At 49.9% G+C, this 19,156-nt stretch overlaps 1 long non-coding RNA gene across 1 annotated transcript; it reads right to left on the bottom strand.

The window, feature by feature from the left end:
• Nucleotides 1-3,622: 3,622 nt before the first annotated feature.
• Nucleotides 3,623-14,347, bottom strand: LOC147095854 (uncharacterized). The gene is made up of 2 exons (XR_015074831.1): nt 13,327-14,347; nt 3,623-5,978 (listed from the first exon to the last, which is right to left on the bottom strand). It is a non-coding gene; the product is annotated as an uncharacterized LOC147095854 (long non-coding RNA).
• Between the last annotated feature and the right edge of the window lie 4,809 nt (nt 14,348-19,156).

Below are 19,156 nucleotides of genomic sequence, written 5' to 3'. Positions count from 1 at the left end.
AGTTAAGCAACGCCTCGATTTCAAAATTCTCATCCTCGTTTTCAAATCCTCCACGGCCTTGCCCCTCCCTATCTCTGTAATCTCCTACTGCCCCACAACCCCAATCCCCCGAGATATCTCCGCTCCTCTAATTCTGCCCTCTTGAGCATCCCTGAGTATAATCGCTCAACCATCGGTGGCCGTGCCTTCTGTTGCCTAGGCCCTAAGCTCTGGAATTCCCTGCCTAAACCTCTCCACCTCACTACCTCTCTTTCCTCCTTGAAGACGCTCATTAAAACCTACCTCTTTGACCAAGCTTTTGGTCACCTGTCCTAATTTCTCCTTATGTGGCTCGGTGTCACATTTATTGTCTTATAATACTGCTGTGCAGCGCCTTGGGACGTTTTACTATATTAAAGGCGCTATATAAATACAAGTGGTTGTTGAAACAGTGTGAGTTGGATATAGAGTGAAACTCTCTCCATACTGCCCCTTCAAGCACTTGTTATATTAAGATATAAGGCAGAACTGATCAGGAAAAAAGATTCTGTTATACAGTATCGCAGGGCTCTGACAATGGCCAGAAACACAGCTGTGGAAATGTGGTACAAGGAGCCTCACTGGGTAAATACATTGCCCGCTGTGGTACTGACCCATAAAAGAAAGACTTGCATTTATATAGCGCCTTTCACAACCACCGGACGTCCCAAAGCACTTTACAGCCAATGAAGTACTTTTTTTTGTTGAAGTGTAGTCACCGTTGTAATATGGGAAACGCGGCAGCCAATTTGCGCACAGCAAGCTCCCACAAACAGCAATGTGATAATGACCAGATAATCTGTTTTTGTTACATTGATCGAGGGATAAATATTGACCAGGACACCGGGGAGAACTCCCCTGCTCTTCTTCGAAATAGTGCCATGGGATCTTTTACGTCCACCCGAGAGAGCAGACGGGGAGCTCGGTTTAACGTCTCATCCGAAAGACGGCACCTCCGACAGTGCGGCACTCCCTCAGCACTGCACTGGGGAGTGTCAGCCTAGAATTATGTGCTCAAGTCTCTGGAGTGGGACTATGAACCCACAACCTTCTGACTCCGAGGCGAGTGTGTGCTACCCACTGAGCCACTGGCTGACACATAAAGACCAGGAAAGTCCCAGCACTGTGCTAGGTTAAGCTTATCTCAGTCGAGGCAGCATTACAGCAACAACTTGCATTTATATAACACCTTTAACAAAGTAAAATGTGCCAAGGCACTTCGCAGGAGCGTTGTCAAACAAAATTCGACCCGAGCCATGTAAGGAGATATTAGGACAGGTGACCAAAAGCTTGGTCAAAGAGGTTGCTGTGTTTCCTACATTGCAGCAGTGACTACGCTTCAAAAAGTGCTTCATTGACTGTGAAGCGCTTTGTAAAGTCCTGAGAACATAAGAAATAGGAGCAGGAATAGGCCACTCGGCTCCTCGAGCCTGCTCCGCCATTCAATAAGATCATGGCTGATCCTGGGCTCAAAGCCACTTCCCCGCCCGCTCCCCATAACCCTTCACTCCCTTATCTTGTAAAAATTTGTCTATCTCCACCTTAATTGTATTTAATGACCCAGCCTCCACAGCTCTCTGGGGCAGAAAATTCCACAGGTTTACGACCATCTGAGAGAAGAAATTCTTCCTCATCCCAGTTCTAAAAGAGCGACCCTTTATTCTGAAACTGTGCCTCCGCGTTCTGGATTTCCCCACGAGGGGAAACATCCTCTCTGCATCTACCTTGTCGAGCCCCCCCGCAGTATCTCATATGTTTCAATAAGATCACCTCTCAGTCTTCTAAATTCCAATGAGTATAGGCCCAACCTGCTCAACCTTTCTTCATAAGTCAACCCCCTCATCTCTGGAATTAACCTAGTGAATCGTCTCTGAACTGCCTCCAATGCAAGTATATCCTTCCTTAAATAAGGAGACCAGGTCGTGAAAGGCGCGATATAAATGCAAGTCTTTCTTTTTTAAGGTGACTGCTCATGTGGAGGGTAAACAGTAACAGGGACTGGTCGGGCCTGTTCCTGTGTTGTAATTTCTGTGTAATACTCTGGCTCCAAAATGAAGCCTCCAGCTTAGGTCACATGTAAACTCTATTCAGCATGTGTGTTGTTCATCTTTTATCACTGCACAACAGGTTTTTAATGCTTCAGCTCCGCATTCAGTGTGAAGGAATGAGCAAGGCTAAAGAAATGGGCGCAGGTAAACAGTGATTAATCCGTAAACCTAGGTGTAAACACCAGCAGGGTTGAACAGAATAGGAAAGGATTAAGAAGTTGTGGTTAGATACGGTCAAGCTTGGGGTTGTAGGATGAAGGAAAGACCGAGGAAGACTAGAAGCTCCATAGAGTTGAAGCCCAAAGGGGAAGAGTGACGTAAGAGTAGGAGACAGTGCAATAAGTCTTGCTTAGTACAGAGCGAGGATGCACAGAGAAGAGTTGTATAAAGCTCTGGTTAGACCGCATCTGGAGTAGTGTATTCAGTTCTGGCCACCGCATCTCAGGAAGGATACATTGGCCTTGGAGGGGGTGCAGCGCAGATTCACCAGAATGATACCAGGGCTAAATTATCTCATTGAAACATATAAGATTCTGAGGGGAATTGACAGGGTAGATGCTGAGAGGTTGTTTCCCCTGGCTGGAGAGTCTAGAACCAGGGGGCACAATCTCAGGATAAGGGGCCGGCCATTTAAGACTAAGATGAGGAGGAATTTCTTCACTTAGAGGGTTGTGAATCTTTGGAATTCTCTGCCCCAGAGGGCTGTGAATGCTGAGTCTTTGAGTATATTCAAGGCTGAGAGAGATAGATTTTTGGACTCTAGGGCAATCAAAGGATGTGGAGATCAGGCGAGAAAGTGGAGTTGAGGTCGATGAATCAAGGGATGTGGAGATCGGGCGAGAAAGTGGAGTTGAGGTCGATGATCAGCCGTGATCTTATTGAATGGCGGAGCAGGCTCGAGGGGCCGTGTGGCCGACTCCTGCTCTTATTTCTTATGTTCTTATGTTCTAAAAGGGTTAAATTATGAGGACAGGTCGCACAGACTAGGCTTGTATTCCATCGAGTATAGAAGATTAAGGGGTGATCTGATTGAGGTGTTAAAGATGATTAAAGGAGTTGATGGGTAGATAGAGAGAAACTATTTCCTCGGGGGGTGGGGGGGGGGGGGGCGGTGGTTAGGCACGGAGACCAGAACAAGGGGGCATAACCTTAAAATTAGAGCCAGGCCGTTCAGGGGTGTTGTCAGGAAGCACTTCTTCACACAAAGGGCAGTGGAAATCGGTGGCACTCTTTCCCCCAAAAAGTTGTTGAGGCTGGGGGGGTGGGGGGTCAGTTGAAAATTTCAAAACGGAGATTGATAAATTTTTTTGTTAGGTAAGGATATTAAGGGATATGGAACCAAGGCGGGTAAAATGGGGTTGAGGTACAGATCAGTCATGATCTAATTGAATGGCAGAACAGGCTGGAGGGGCTGAATGGCCTCCTCCCGTTCCAATGTTCCGAAGAGGAACAACAGAGGAAAGGTCCGAGGAGCAGGAGAGAGTTGCAACAAAACGGAAACGACGGGGGGGTGGGCGAGACTCAAAAGGGTCAACTTCACAAACCTGCAGCCCGGGTGCCAGTTACAAAACTTTATTGAGGTTGTGGCATGCGTACAAGTTTGAAGGATGCAGAATGTGAGGTTCGAGGTGCTGACGTGCAATGTTAAACCGTTTATACAGAACCAATAGAAAAATCATGTTAAAAAAAAGGACAAACACAGATGGTACAAAACCCTTCATGTTTAAAGGAGCCTCGGCAGGCCCTGGAACAGTTTTTTAAAAAAACACGAGAGCCTGTAAACCATCCGGGATAGGATGTCAGTACAAAAGTAACACCATCCAGCGATGCTGCCAGAGGTTGGCTCCGGGAACTTTGCATCCGGACCCGGGGGGACGGGAACTCCGCAGACATCGCCGGAACATCGGAATTTAATACAAGTGCAAATCAAATGACACAGTGGCTTTTAAACACAAACAACAACAATAACAACGCTCCATCTCACCTCCCAGTCTGGCGCCTCGGATAATTTCGGAGGAATCCCAGGATGATTTCAAGGTTATCTTGGGATGACTGCAAAATGGTTTTAAGGGTGATTCAGGGACAGAGACAAAAGTGATTTTAGGGCGAATTATGTGATTTGGGGCGGGGCAAATTCCGTGATTGTGGGTGAGAATCCCCTGATTTCAGGGAGAATTCTGCGATTGAGAGGAGAATCCCCTGATTTCAGGGAGAATTCCGCGATTGCGGGTGAGAATTCCCTGATTTCAGGGAGAATCCCCTGATTTCAGGGAGAGTTCGGTGATTCTGGGGATTATCCCGATTTCAGGGAGAGTTCTGCGATTGCGAGGAGAATCCCCTGATTTCAGGGAGAATTCTGCGATTGCGAGGAGAATCCCGTGTGTGAGAGATGCTCATTTTCTCGAATGTTCTCGGTTTCCGTTGCCTTCTCTGCGTTGTCCCAACAGGGAGCATTTCCCATGCTTACACCAGCAGAGATACAGCTGGGATTCTTACTGCCCTAACCCACAGCTCCTCCTCACTGCTTTACCAAATCCCATCCTGTACAGGGGGCTGTGCTGTTGCACGGGGCTGTGTCGTGACGCGGGACAGGTTGGGGGGGGAATTGGGGGGAGGGGGTGGGGTTAGAATATCTGTACAGCCACAGCCCAGATAAAACAGCTCCATCAAATCACATGATCAAATCACATGATCAACCACAAGATAAAAAATGGATGCGCCCTCGTGTAAAATGAAAATGTTAGAGATTTTTTTTTTTACAAGGCTGTGCACCAATGTTAGGGGGTTGGAGGGGCGGGTATTCGGGCAACACGTGAACAAGGCAGAAACCCAACAACACCCCCCCTCCCCCACATGGGGCAGTCTAGAGTCCCACCTGTCCTCCAGGTACGGCCAAGAGGGAGAATTACTGCCCAGAGCTGGTCTTTGTAAATCGCAGCAATCCTGGGGGGAGCGGGGGGGGGGGGGGGGCGGTGGGGGTGTTGGAATTCCATGCAAGCCTGCCCCAGAACACACTCACGGGGAACTCTGAACAGAATCATTCCCCCCCCTCCCCCCCCACCACCCATCATAATCTGTTCCCAGGACCCTCCCCGCCCTCCTCCCGTCAGATCCATTTCCAGGGCCTGAACCCCACAATCACAATCTTATCCCTGGGTTTGGCACTACTATCAGAAACTGCCCCTGGGGCCTGCCCTCCCCCATCTAGATCAATGCCTGGAGTCTGGCCCCTGGCAGAATCTATTCGCTCCCTCTGCCCGTCCCGCCAAGGAGGATCTGGAATATATTTATGCGCCTTGAGCAAAATATCCTGTCACGCCACGATCAGCATCCTGGGAAGTTCCTGTCACGGTGCCTCCACTTACACACAGGATACAAGGGGAATAAATATTATTGGAATACCGACCCCCTTACTGGCACACAAACACACACGTTACTATGGCAACCGGCCTCCTCTAGAGGCCTATGTCCTTGAAGAAATTCAAATAATCCTGCATATAAAGCTATAAAAAGGTAAGAGAACGTGAGAAATCCTTTACAGAGCATTTTTGTTCTTTTTAAAACACAGCGAAAACCCCTAACTAGAGCCGAGTATAAACACCTGATGCCTGTCCTCTCCCGACAACGTGACTTGAGGCTTACTCGGTCTACTGGAGTTCAGTTTAATCCTGAGAAACACTGAGAGGAAATGAGTCACTGGCGGTCCAGCGGTTAGTTCAAAAAAGAGTCATCTGTGGCAGTTCCACCGAGTGAAACGAAGGAACCCGTAGGACTCCTGTCTTGTTTGATTGTTCTCTTCTTGTAAGCTGCCAAGGACCATGTGACAAGAGCAAAGCAGAGGTTGGCAGCAGTTCCAAAGTCAAAAGCCGTGTCATCGCGCTCGAAGGTTCTGTCATCACCTGCAGCTTTCGTCTGCGGAGAAACGAGAGTAAAAGACACGACTTGTTACTGACAGGCAGGCACGTCCGGTCAGGGAGTGGTCATTCAGTGACAATGGAACGAGGCTGGCAGTAGGGTCGACGCGGGCAGTAAGGGACGAGACTGGCAGTAAGGGATGAGACTGGCAGCAAGGGACGAGGCTGGCAGTAAGGGACGAGACTGGCAGTAAGGGACGAGACTGGCAGTAGCGAGGAACTGCTGTCAGCGGTATACAGAACTGCCTCAGTACTCCACAGTCAGTCTGTGAGGTGCCACGAAGCTCATATCACTTCACCTGGCAGCTTCCTCCTCAATGTCCAGTTCAAGATTAAGTGATATCACCTTCGGCACAGTGCACAGCTCGAGCAGGAAGCTAGCCGCGGAATCTGTGTCTCTCAACAAGCCACAGCGACTGGTAGTCATCTCTGGCAAAGAGAAAGGGACAGGCTCCTGTCACAGCTCATCCTGCTGAATGGGCAAATGGGCATGGAACGTCAGTCGGCTCAGAGGCTCAGCATTAGGATTGCCAACCCTCCCAGATTGGCCCGGAGACTCCAGGAATTAAAGCTTAATTACCAGGACACTAATGCGATCGACCCAGGAGAAAAAAAAGTCATCGGGACCATTGTGCATTTTTCATTTTCATTTTATTAGCTATACAAATATTGGAGAAAGATAAAAGAAAGGCCGCTTAACCAGACAGGGCGGACAGGGGTGGGAGGTCATGTGCTGAAACCCCCAGGTTAACCAGAGTTGGCAAACCTACTTGGAATCCCCTTGTGTGTTGTATGAAAGCAACAAATGAACACGAATCAATTATCGAGCCTGGCTAAATAACTCAACCTAGTTTGCCGCGTCTGGGTCCTCCGGTCGCTGACCTGACTTACAGACTTCAAGCCTCCGGGCACCTCAGACATTTCATCCTGGAGGAACTATTTCCCCTCAATTATCTGTTCCCACATCACACTACACACCGACGGAGTGTTTGGGAACGGAACCAGAGGATTAGGGAAAAATGGAGTGTGCACAGGCAGAATGACAGACTGATGCATATGCATGGGCCTCAAACCCTCAACCTTTCAGGGACCTCAAGATACTTCGCACTGTACGTCTATGGGTTAGATACAGAGTAAAACTCCCTCTACACTGTCCCATCAAACACTCCCAGGGCAGGTACAGCACGGGTTAGATACAGAGTAAAACTCCCTCTACACTGTCCCATCAAACACTCCTGGGGCAGGTACAGCACGGGTTAGATACAGAGTAAAACTCCCTCTACACTGTCCCATCAAACACTCCCAGGGCAGGTACAGCACGGGTTAGATACAGAGTAAAGCTCCCTCTACACTGTCCCATCAAACACTCCTGGGGCAGGTACAGCATGGGTTAGATACAGAGTATAGCTCCCTCTACACTGTCCCATCAAACACTCCTGGGGCAGGTACAGCATGGGTTAGATACAGAGTATAGCTCCCTCTACACTGTCCCATCAAACACTCCCAGGGCAGGTACAGCACGGGTTAGATACAGAGTAAAGCTCCCTCTACACTGTCCCATCAAACACTCCCAGGGCAGGTACAGCATGGGTTAGATACAGAGTAAAGCTCCCTCTACACTGTCCCATCAAACACTCCCAGGGCAGGTACAGCATGGGTTAGATACAGAGTAAAGCTCCCTCTACACTGCCCCATCAAACACTCCCAGGGCAGGTACAGCACGGGTTAGATACAGAGTAAAGCTCCCTCTACACTGTCCCATCAAACACTCCTGGGGCAGGTACAGCACGGGTTAGATACAGAGTAAAGCTCCTTGTACACTGTCCCATCAAACACTCCCAGGGCAGGTACAGCACGGGTTAGATACAGAGTAAAGCTCCCTCTACACTGTCCCATCAAACACTCCCAGGGCAGGTACAGCACGGGTTAGATACAGAGTAAAGCTCCCTCTACACTATCCCATCAAACACTCCCAGGACAGGTACAGCACGGGTTAGATACAGAGTAAAGCTCCCTCTACACTGTCCCATCAAACACTCCCAGGGCAGGTACAGCATGGGTTAGATACAGAGTAAAACTCCCTCTACACTGTCCCATCAAACACTCCCAGGGCAGGTACAGCACGGGTTAGATACAGAGTAAAGCTCCCTCTACACTGTCCCATCAAACACTCCCAGGGCAGGTACAGCACGGGTTAGATACAGAGTAAAGCTCCCTCTACACTGCCCCATCAAACACTCCCAGGGCAGGTACAGCACGGGTTAGATACAGAGTAAAGCTCCCTCTACACTGTCCCATCAAACACTCCCAGGGCAGGTACAGCACAGGTTAGATACAGAGTAAAGCTCCCTCTACACTGTCCCATCAAACACTCCCAGGGCAGGTACAGCACGGGTTAGATACAGAGTATAGCTCCCTCTACACTGCCCCATCAAACACTCTCAGGGCAGGTACAGCACGGGTTAGATACAGAGTAAAGCTCCCTCTACACTGTCCCATCAAACACTCCCAGGGCAGGCACAGCATGGGTTAGATACAGAGTAAAGCTCCCTCTACACTGTCCCATCAAACACTCCCAGGGCAGGTACAGCATGGGTTAGATACAGATTTAAGCTCCCTCTACACTGTCCCATCAAACACTCCCAGGACAGGTACAGTACGGGTTAGATACAGAGTATAGCTCCCTCTACACTGTCCCATCAAAAACTCCCAGGGCAGGTACAGCATGGGTTAGATACAGAGTAAAGCTCCCTCTACACTGTCCCATCAAACACTCCCAGGGCAGGTACAGCATGGGTTAGATACAGAGTAAAGCTCCCTCTACACTGTCCCATCAAACACTCCCAGGGCAGTTACAGCACAGGGTTAGATACAGAGTAAAGCTCCCTCTACACTGTCCCATCAAACACTCCCAGGTCAGATACAGCACGGGTTAGATACAGAGTAAAGCTCCCTCTACACTGTCCCATCAAACACTCCCAGGGCAGGTACAGCACGGGTTAGATACAGAGTAAAGCATCCTCTACACTGTCCCATCAAACACTCCCAGGGCAGGCACAGCATGGGTTAGATACAGAGTAAAGCTCCCTCTACACTGTCCCATCAAACACTCCCAGGACAGGTACAGCACGGGTTAGATACAGAGTGAAGCTCCCTCTACACTGTCCCATCAAACACTCCCAGGGCAGGCACAGCATGGGTTAGATACAGAGTAAAGCTCCCTCTACACTGTCCCATCAAACACTCTCAGGGCAGGTACAGCACGGGTTAGATACAGAGTGAAGCTCCCTCTGCTCTCTTTCCCAGCCATGTACTCGGCCTCACTGGCGGCTGGTGACCTTTCTGACAGGTGAAGCACAGCTGCACATGCCTTAAAGCCTGCTGTATCTCTAACTTCTTCCAGTTCTGACCAAAGGTCGTCGACTTGAAACACTAACTCCGTATCTCTCTCCAGAGATGCTGCCTGACCAGTTGAGTGTTTCTGGCATTTTCTGGTTTTGTTACACATGCCTAACCTGGCCAGCATGTTACCATGGCAACTGGCCCTTTCTGTGGCATCCCACCACCAACCTTATAAGCTGTATATTGGCCCAGAAATTCGGGTCAGGGGCTTCCCGCAGGTGCAAGCCCCCGACCTGCACTTGCCTAGCGCGCCGGCCGTTGAGCTGTGGGCCCGCGTGGAATTCCGATCCTGGGCCTCCTTCAACTGCCGGCGCGCAGTGCATGCGTATCCCAGGGGCGCAGTTAGTTCGATGCGTCCCCTGGGATCACGTGGGCCATGGAGAGCCAATCGGAGCAGGGAATGCCCATTCATAAGTCAAAACTTATAAATACTACAGGCCCCAAAACATCACTAAATCTTCAAATAATTTTTTTTTTTAAATCACATTTTTTAAATAAACTATAAAATTACATGAAATAACTATTTTAAACAATAATTTAAATTTTTGAAAAAAATAGTTTTATTTTCTAATGGGGCTAAAAATAAACTTACCTTGCTTTAAAGTATTTAAAAATAATAAACCTGTGGAAAAAATGTTTTAATTTTAATTAATTCACCACTTACCTTGTAAAAAGCTGTCCTTATGCCTGCTTTTTATATGTGTAAATTCTGCAGACTTACCCTCCCGGGAAAGCCTGCAAAAGAAACGTAAGTTTGATGTGCACGCGCAGCCTCTCCTGCGCACGCGTTCGAACTCTGAACCCCTTCTTTCAGGGGAGCGGAAGTTCCGGTTTCCCGCACATGTGCAGTGCATGCAGGAAACCGGCACTTCCATTGGGCTTACGGATGAGTACCCCGTGTGTACTCACCCGTGGAGACCCGAAGTTCTAGGCCAAAATTATCTTTTTTCTAACTACAATGGCCCAGAAATTCGGGTCCCAACGCGTGAGTACGCACGGGGTACTCACGCGTAGGCCCAACGAAAGTGCTGGTTTTGTGCATGCACTGCGCATGCGCGGGAAACCGGCAATTCCGTTCCCCGAAAGAAGAGATTGACAGGTGGAACGCGTGCGCCGGAGAGGCAGCGTGTACGCCTGGAACTTACGTTTTTTTTTTTACAGGTTTCTCCGGGAGGGTAAGTCTCCAGCAGTTACACTTTTAAAAAGCAGGCGCAAGGCCTGCTTTTAACAAGGTAAGTGGTGAATTAATTAAAATTAAAACATTTTTTCCACAGGTTTATTATTTTTAAATACTTTAAAGAAAGGTAAGTTTATTTTTAGCCCCGTTAGAAAATGTAATTAATTTTTTCAAAAATTTAAATTATTGTTTAAAATAGTTATTTCATGTAATTTATAGTTATTTTAAAATTGTGATTTTTTTGAAAAAATTTATTTGAAGTTTTAGTGATATTTTGGGGCTTATAGTATTTATAGGTTTGACAGCTCTTCCTGTCAAATTTATGAATGAAGCATTCCCTGCTACCATTGGCTCTCCATGGCCCACGTGATCCCAGGGGACGCATCGAACTAACTGCGCCCCTGGGATACGCAAGCACTGCGCGCCGGCAGCTGGAGGAGGCCCAGGATCGGAATCCCATGCGGGCCCACAGCTCAACGGCCGGCGCGCTCGGTAAGTGCAGGTCGGGGGCTTGCACCCGTGGGAAGCCCACGACCTGAATTTCTGGGCCATTGTGTTTCCTGGTTGTTTTCTACTTTAAAAAAAACCCAACAACCTTTACACCCAGGATTGGACTTAAAAACAAAAGCAACCAAAACTTTTTAGGGGGTAAAAAAAACTGGAGTATCACCAGACTGATTTGCAACATGATGCTGCTCGGGGTAGGGGGGGGGGGGTTGTGTAAAGTGTTGCGGCCACTATAGCTTCCATCCTGGGACCTTTCCCGCGGGAGATCCTCCCTTTCAGTCAGGAAAAGAAAAGAAATCAGGTGGGCCCTGCAGGATTTAAAGCAGGCGGCCGATCCGTTACTGCCTCGCGGTTAAAATTGAACTGAATTCGGAATTTAACAGCAGGGTTCAGGACCTTTCCCAGCAGGACGCCCCCCCACCCCAACCTCCCATCGTAAATTGGGCGGCCAGTCTAAATTGAAATACCCATCACCTTCCGGCGGGAAGCCTGAGCAAGAATCAAGGACAGGGGTCACCCGTCGAGCCGCTTCTGCTCACCTCAGAATAAGAGCCGCCTGCTGCAACAGTATGTCTACGCCTTGCATTTATATTACATCGTATTTACAGCACAGAAACAGGCCTTTCGGCCTAACAGCTCCGTGCCGGTGTTTATGCTCCACACGAGCCTCCTCCCACCCTACCTCATCTCAGTCCATCAACATAACCCTCGATTCCCTTCTCCCTCGTGCTTATCTCGCTTCCCCTTAAATCCATCTATACTATTCGCCTCAACCACTCCCTGTGGTAGTGAGTTCCACATTCTCACCACTCTCTGGGTAAAGAAGTTTCTCCTGAATTCCCTATTGGATTTATTAGTGACTCTCTTATATTTGTGGCCTCTAGTTCTGGACTCCCCCACAAGTGGAAACATTTTCTCTACGTCTACCCTATCGAACCCTTCCATAATCTTAAAGACCTCGATCAGGCCATCCCTCAGCCGTCTCTTTTCTTGAGAGAGGAGCCTCAGCCTGTTTAATCTTTCCCGATAGGTAGGACCTCTCAGTTCTCATCTTATACAGCACCTTAAACGTAGTAAAACGTCCCAAGGCTTCACAGGGGTGTAAACCAGACAAAAAGGGACCCTGAGCCACATGGGGAGGTATCGGGACAGGTGTCCAAATGCTCAGCTGCGTCTCCTGTGCTTTTCTGCAGGCTGGATCTAATTTAGGCCCCTCTGTCCTCGTCAGCATTGGATTCATCTCCCCGCATGCCCCCCACACCCCATCCCACCTCAGCACCCACTAAAGTGGACGGCTTAAAATTATCTGCCGGTGAGCTCGGACGTGGAAAATCCCCGGCGTCACGGTTCGGCTCTGGTGGATTCTAGGCCGTGGTGTGACGTGGGGCCGTACCCACTCAGAGCTGGATTGGAACATCCATGATGCGTGGCTCCCTTGCATAAGAACATAAGAAATCGGAGCAGGAGTCGGCCACTCGGCCCCTCGAGCCTGCTCCGCCATTCAATCAGATCATGGCTGATCTTCTTCCTCATCTCCACTTTCTCCATATCCCTTAATTCCCCATGAGCCCAAAAATCTATCGATCTCAGCCTTGAATATACTCAACGACTCAGCATCCACAGCCCTTTGGGCTAGTGAACTCCAAAGATTCACCACCCTCTGAGTGAAGAAATTCCTCATCTCACTCCTAAATGGCCAACCCCTTATCCTGAGACTCTGCCCCCTAGTTCTAGACTCTCCAGCCAGGGGAAACAACCTCTCAGTATCTACCCTGTCAATCCCCTTCAAAATTTTATAAGAACGTGAGAAACAGGAGCGGGAATAGGCCACTCGGCCCCTCGAGCCTGCTCCGCCATTCAATAAGATCATGGCTGATCTTGGGCTCAAAAACACTTCCCTGCCCGCTCCCCATAACCCTTCACTCCCTTATCTTGCAAAAATCTGTCTATCTCCACCTTAAATGTATTTAATGACCCAGCCTCCACGGGTCTCTGGGGCAGAGAATTCCACAGATTTACGACCCTCTGAGAGAAGAAATTCCTCCTCATCTCAGTTCTAAAAGGGCGACCCTTTATTCTGAGACTGTGCCCCCGCGTTCTAGATTTCCCCACGAGGGGAAACATCCTCTCTGCATCTACCCTGTCGAGCCCCCAGTTGCATCCAGTGAAAGGAGACCTGAATCACCCCACCCCCCCATCACCCCCCACTTGTCACGGCCGGGTTCACCTTCTCCTGTGTGTAATGAACCATGAGACATACCTACGAGAAGCGGTTTCCTGCGGTTCGCCTTGCCAACAAGGGGTGATCCGGGCACACCAAGGCGAGGGACCAGGACCACCTCCTCCTCCTCCTCCTCTTCATCGGGCTCTCGGGCCTGGGGCAGCTCCTCGTCCTCGTCTGCGCCGAATTCCGCCAACAGCGCCAGCTCCGACGGGTACTCGAACGTAGACTCCAGCACACAATCGTTAAAGGAGATCTTCAACTGAAATTCAGGAGAGAACCACAGCCGGATAAGAAAACAGACATGAGCCCAGCCCAGACTGTAACCAGACTATACCCAGCCCAGTAACCAGACTATACCCAGCCCAGACTATACCCAGCCCAGACTGTAACCAGACTATATCCGGCCCAGACTGTAACCAGACTATATCCAGCCCAGACTGTAACCAGACTATACCCAGCCCAAACTGCACCCAGACTATACCCAGCCCAAACTGTACCCAGCCCAGACTGTAACCAGACTATACCCAGCCCAAACTGTACCCAGCCCAGACTATACCCAGCCCAAACTGTACCCAGCCCAGACTGTAACCAGACTATACCCAGCCCAGACTGTAACCAGACTATACCCAGCCCAAACTATACCCAGCCCAAACTGCACCCAGACTATACCCAGCCCAGACTGTAACCAGACTATACCCAGCCCAAACTGCACCCAGCCCAGACTGTAACCAGACTATACCCAGCCCAAACTGCACCCAGCCCAGACTGTAACCAGACTATATCCAGCCCAGACTGTAACCAGACTATACCCAGCCCAAACTGCACCCAGACTGTAACCAGACTATACCCAGCCCAGACTGTAACCAGACTATACCCAGCCCAAACTGTACCCAGCCCAGACTGTAACCAGACTATATCCAGCCCAGACTGTAACCAGACTATATCCAGCCCAGACTGTAACCAGACTATACCCAGCCCAGACTGTAGCCAGACTATACCCAGCCCAGACTGTAGCCAGACTATACCCAGCCCAGGCTGGAACCAGACTGTCCCCAGCCCAGCCCGCACCCAGACTGTACCCAGCCCAGCCCACACCCAGACTAGCCTGTAACCAGACTGTCCCCAGCCCAGCACAGACTGCACCCAGCCCAGACTGTCCCCAGCCCAGCCCAGCCTGTCCCCAGCCCAGACTGTGCCCAGCCCAGCCCACACCCAGACTAGCCTGTAACCAGACTGTCCCCAGCCCAGCACAGACTGCACCCAGCCCAGACTGTAACCAGACTGTCCCCAGCCCAGCCTGTAACCAGACTGTCCCCAGCCCAGCACAGACTGCACCCAGCCCAGACTGTCCCCAGCCCAGACTGTCCCCAGCCCAGCCCAGACTGTCCCCAGCCCAGCCCAGACTGTCCCCAGCCCAGCCTGTCCCCAGCCCAGCCCAGACTGTCCCCAGCCCAGCCCAGACTGTCCCCAGCCCAGCCCAGACTGTCCCCAGCCCAGCCTGTCCCCAGCCCAGCCTGTCCCCAGCCCAGCCCAGACTGTCCCCAGCCCAGCACAGACTGCACCCAGCCCAGACTGTCCCCAGCCCAGCCCAGACTGTCCCCAGCCCAGCACAGACTGCACCCAGCCCAGACTGTCCCCAGCCCAGCCTGTCCCCAGCCCAGCCCAGACTGTCCCCAGCCCAGCCCAGCCCAGACTGTCCCCAGCCCAGCACAGACTGCACCCAGCCCAGAATGCACGATCCGTTCCTCCCCCCAATGGTAATAATTGGACTACGAAATATAAAAACACAGAACTGCAGAGCCAGCAAAAAGAGCTCAGCAATAAAGGGTTAATTCAAATATTGCAGCCAAAACTACGACTGGATCACAGGCAATCTAAAATACGAATGCTTCTGAACAAGAACATTTGCATATTCATTTACCTTAAGGGGTTACATTATCCACCTTAGACTATGGCCTCCGAATAACTAGTTTCAGTGCAGGCCTAGACAATGGGCCGGGCCTCGAACCTTTTGAATACGAATGCTAACAGAAACCAACAACCTTGCATATGCAGTCACTTTGGGAGGGTTGCATTGTCAAAAAGATATCTCACATCAGTGGACAATTCACACATTTTGAAATGAATCGTACGCTCAGACGGGGCCAGGAAATACTGAAGGTTGGTTTTGGTTTAAAGTAAGATCACTTCGAAGACAGTGTGGGAAGCCAACAGCAGAACAGCGAACAGAAAGATTTGGGCCGACAATCAACTCCAAGAGACAGCCAATCGGGAGTGGTGATTGTATGTTTCAGCCAAGTCATCGAGGGGGCTTTTATGATTGAGTCTGAGTAAGTTTGTGCGTTTCTGTCAGGTCACAATAAGGGCTTTGTGATTGTTACATATAAAGTTACCCAGACTCAGTCAAATCGCGGATGGGTTTAACTGTTTCATATTGTGTCGATGCAAATGACCCTTGCGTAGGGGGTTGTATTTTGGGGTTGTTAGCCTGATATAAATCGTAGGGATTTATACTGGAGAAGTAATTGTGTGTGTTCAATAAACAAATGAATCAAAGGTTGAGCCAAAACCCTGTGCCGTGTGTATTTTGTTCTTATAAATCCTGACGTCCAAGAACTGTAACAGGGGACCGGTATCGGAGAAAGCCCCTTACACTGTCTGCATCCAGCCCAGCATAGACTGTCCTCAACCCAGACTGCACCCAGCCTGTACCCAGCCCAGCCTGTACCCAGCCCACAAAAACCTGCAAAAGGACATAGACAGGCTAAGTGAGTGGGCAGAGATTTGGCAGATGCAATATAATGTTGGAAAGTGTGAGGTTATGCACTTTGGCAGAAAAAATCAAAGAGCAAGTTATTATCTAAATGGAGAGAAACTACAAAGTGCTACAGTACAAAGGGTTCTGGGGGTCCTGGTGCATGAAACACAAAAAGTTAGTATGCAGGTGCAGCAGGTGATCAGGAAGGCCAATGGAATCTTGGCTTTTATTGCAGGGGGGATGGAGTATAAAAACAGGGAAGTCTTGCTGCAGTTATACAGGGTATTGGTGAGGCCACACCTGGAATACTGCATGCAGTTTTGGTTTCCACATTTAAGAAAAGATATACTTGCTCTCGAGGCGGTTCAGAGAAGGTTCACTCAGTTGATTCCGGAGATGAGGGGGTTGCCATATGAGGAAAGGTTGAGTAGGTTGGGACTCTACTCATTGGAGTTCAGAAGAATGAGAGGCGATCTTATTGAAACATATAAGATTGTGAGGGGGCTTGATCGGGTGGATGCGGGGAGGATGTTTCCACTGATGGGTGAGACTAGAACTAGGGGGCATAATCTAAGAATAAGGGGCTGCCCTTTCAAAACTGAGATGAGGAGAAACTTCTTCACTCAGAGGGTAGTAAATCTATGGAATTTGCTACCCCAGAGAGCTGTGGAAGCTGCGACATTAAATAAATTTTAAATGGAGATAGACAGTTTCCTAGCTGATAAGGGAATTAGGGGTTACGGGGAGAGGGCAGGGAAGTGGACGTGAGTCTAGATTCAGATCAGCCATGATCCTATTGAATGGCGGAGCAGGCCCCAGGGGCCGTATGGCCTACTCCTGCTCCTATTTCTTATGTTCTTATGTAACCAGCCCAGCCCAGACTGTAACCAGACTATCCCCAGCCTGCACCCAGACTGTCCCCAGCCCAGCCTGTACCCAGCCCAGACCAGACTGCACCCAACCCAGCACAAACTGTACCCAGACTGTCCTCAACCCAGACTGTACCCAGCCCAGCCCAGACTGTAACCAGACTATCCCCAGCCCAGAACAAACTGTACCCCGCTCAGCCCAGCCCAGACTGCCCCCCGCTCAGCCCAGCCCAGTCCATGTCCCCAGCTTAACCCAGACTGTCGCCACCCTCACACAGCCAGCAACAATACCCAACCGAAGTGCACTGGGCGTGGAAGGGAAAATTGCGCCGGGCGTGGAGGGGACGACTAATTCGATACTACCCATTTTACACCATTGACCAGAGTTAAGAGGACCCCGAGGATGTTTGCACAGATTGGTGTAGATTTCCAACATGCCATCAAACTGGTGTTTGTGGAGCGGCCGCCCGTTACAAACACCGCCCGATATTCATGTACATCGATTTCAATCTGCCGGTTTCGGCAACGAGCGGCCGATCCACAACACCAGTCACTTACACACGGGCCACCGCCCATCGGAAATCTACCCCAGAGTCTTGAGCTGGGGGGTGAAGTGCTGGTGGTTATGGTTCTGTTGCTGGTGGAGGTGCAACTAGCGCTGGGCAATAAATGCCGGCCTTGCCGTCATCACTGCCCGCATTCCGAGAGTGAAATAAACTTTGAAAGGATATATTCTGGCCCTGTACTGCGGAATCCAATAAATCGCTGAGTGGAGCTCCCTGTGGCAAATGAAGCAATGACAGTACAGTTGATTGATTTGCCCCATCATGAAAAACCTGTCTGTGAATCTCGTGAAACAGGTATTCAACCAGGAAAAGAACATGTATTATTGAGAAACCTTTTTTGCGTAGAAATTACAGCACGGAAACAGGCCAGATCCTCCCTTTCAGCCAGGAAAAGAAAAGAAATCAGGCGGGCCCTGCAGGATTAAAAGCAGGCCACCGATCCATTACTGCCTCGCGGTTAAAACTGAACTGAATTCTGAATTTAACAGCAGGGCTCAGGACCTTTCCCAGCAGGATGCCCCCCCCCCCCCCACCCCACCTCCCATCGTAAATCGGGCGGCCAATCTAAATTGAAATACCCGTCACCTTCCGGTGGGAAGTCTGAGCGAGAATCAAGGACAGGGGTCACCCGTCGAGCCGCCTACTGCAACAGTACGTCTACACCTTGCATTTATATTACATCGTATTTACAGCACAAAAACAGGCCATTCAGCCCAACAGCTCCGTGCCAGTGTTTATGCTCCTCACGAGCCTCCTCCCACCCTTCTTTATCTCACCCCTACATATCCTTCTATTCCTTTCTCCCTCATGTGTTTATCTGGCTTCCCCTTAAATGCATCTATGTTATTCGCCTCAACCACTCCCTGTGGTAGCGAGTTCCACATTCTCACCACTCTCTGGGTAGAGCAATTTCTCTTGAATTCCTTATTGGATTTATTAGTGACTGTCTTTTACTTCTGACCCCTAGTTTTCAACTCCCCCACAAGTGGAAACATCTTCTCTACGTCTACCCTATGATCCCCTTTCGTAATCTTAAAGACCTCTATCACTCAACCTTCTCCTTTCTAGAGAAAAGAGCCCCAGCCTGTTCAGTCTCTCCTGATAGGTAATAACATAGAAACAAACATAGAAGATAGGAGCAGGAGTAGGCCATTCGGCCCTTCGAGCCTGCTCCGCCATTCAACGAGATCATGGCTGATCATCCAAACCCCAGCACCCGGTCCCTACACCGACAGCCATCCCACCCAAGCCCTATCCCCGTAACCCCACGTATTTAATCCCCCCTAACACTAAGGGTCAATTTTTTTTTTTAATCATGGCCAATCAACCTAACCCGCACATCTTTGGACTGTGGGAGGAAACCGGAGCGCCCGGAGGAAACCCACGCAAACACGGGGAGAATGTGCAAACTCCACACAGACAGTCACCTGAGGCTGGATTTGAACCCGGGTCCCTGGCGCTGTGAGGCAACAGTGCTAACCACTATGCCACCGTGCTACTCAGTTCTAGTATCATCCTTGGAAATCTTTTTTGCACCTTCTCCAGTGCCTCTATATCCTTTTTGTAATATGGTGACCAAAACTGTCAACAGTACTCCATGAAGGGCCTAGTCCCATAGTGTAGGCTAAGATTGAAAACGGGGGGGGGGGTGGTGGGGGGGTTCGAAAGAATAA

The sequence above is a fragment of the Somniosus microcephalus genome, unplaced genomic scaffold, assembly GCF_052327205.1.
Source record: "Somniosus microcephalus isolate GS21.2 unplaced genomic scaffold, FLI_Smic_1.0 unresolved_chr1, whole genome shotgun sequence".
NCBI classification, from domain to species: domain Eukaryota; kingdom Metazoa; phylum Chordata; class Chondrichthyes; order Squaliformes; family Somniosidae; genus Somniosus; species Somniosus microcephalus.
This window is presented reverse-complemented; position numbering and strand designations above follow the sequence as displayed.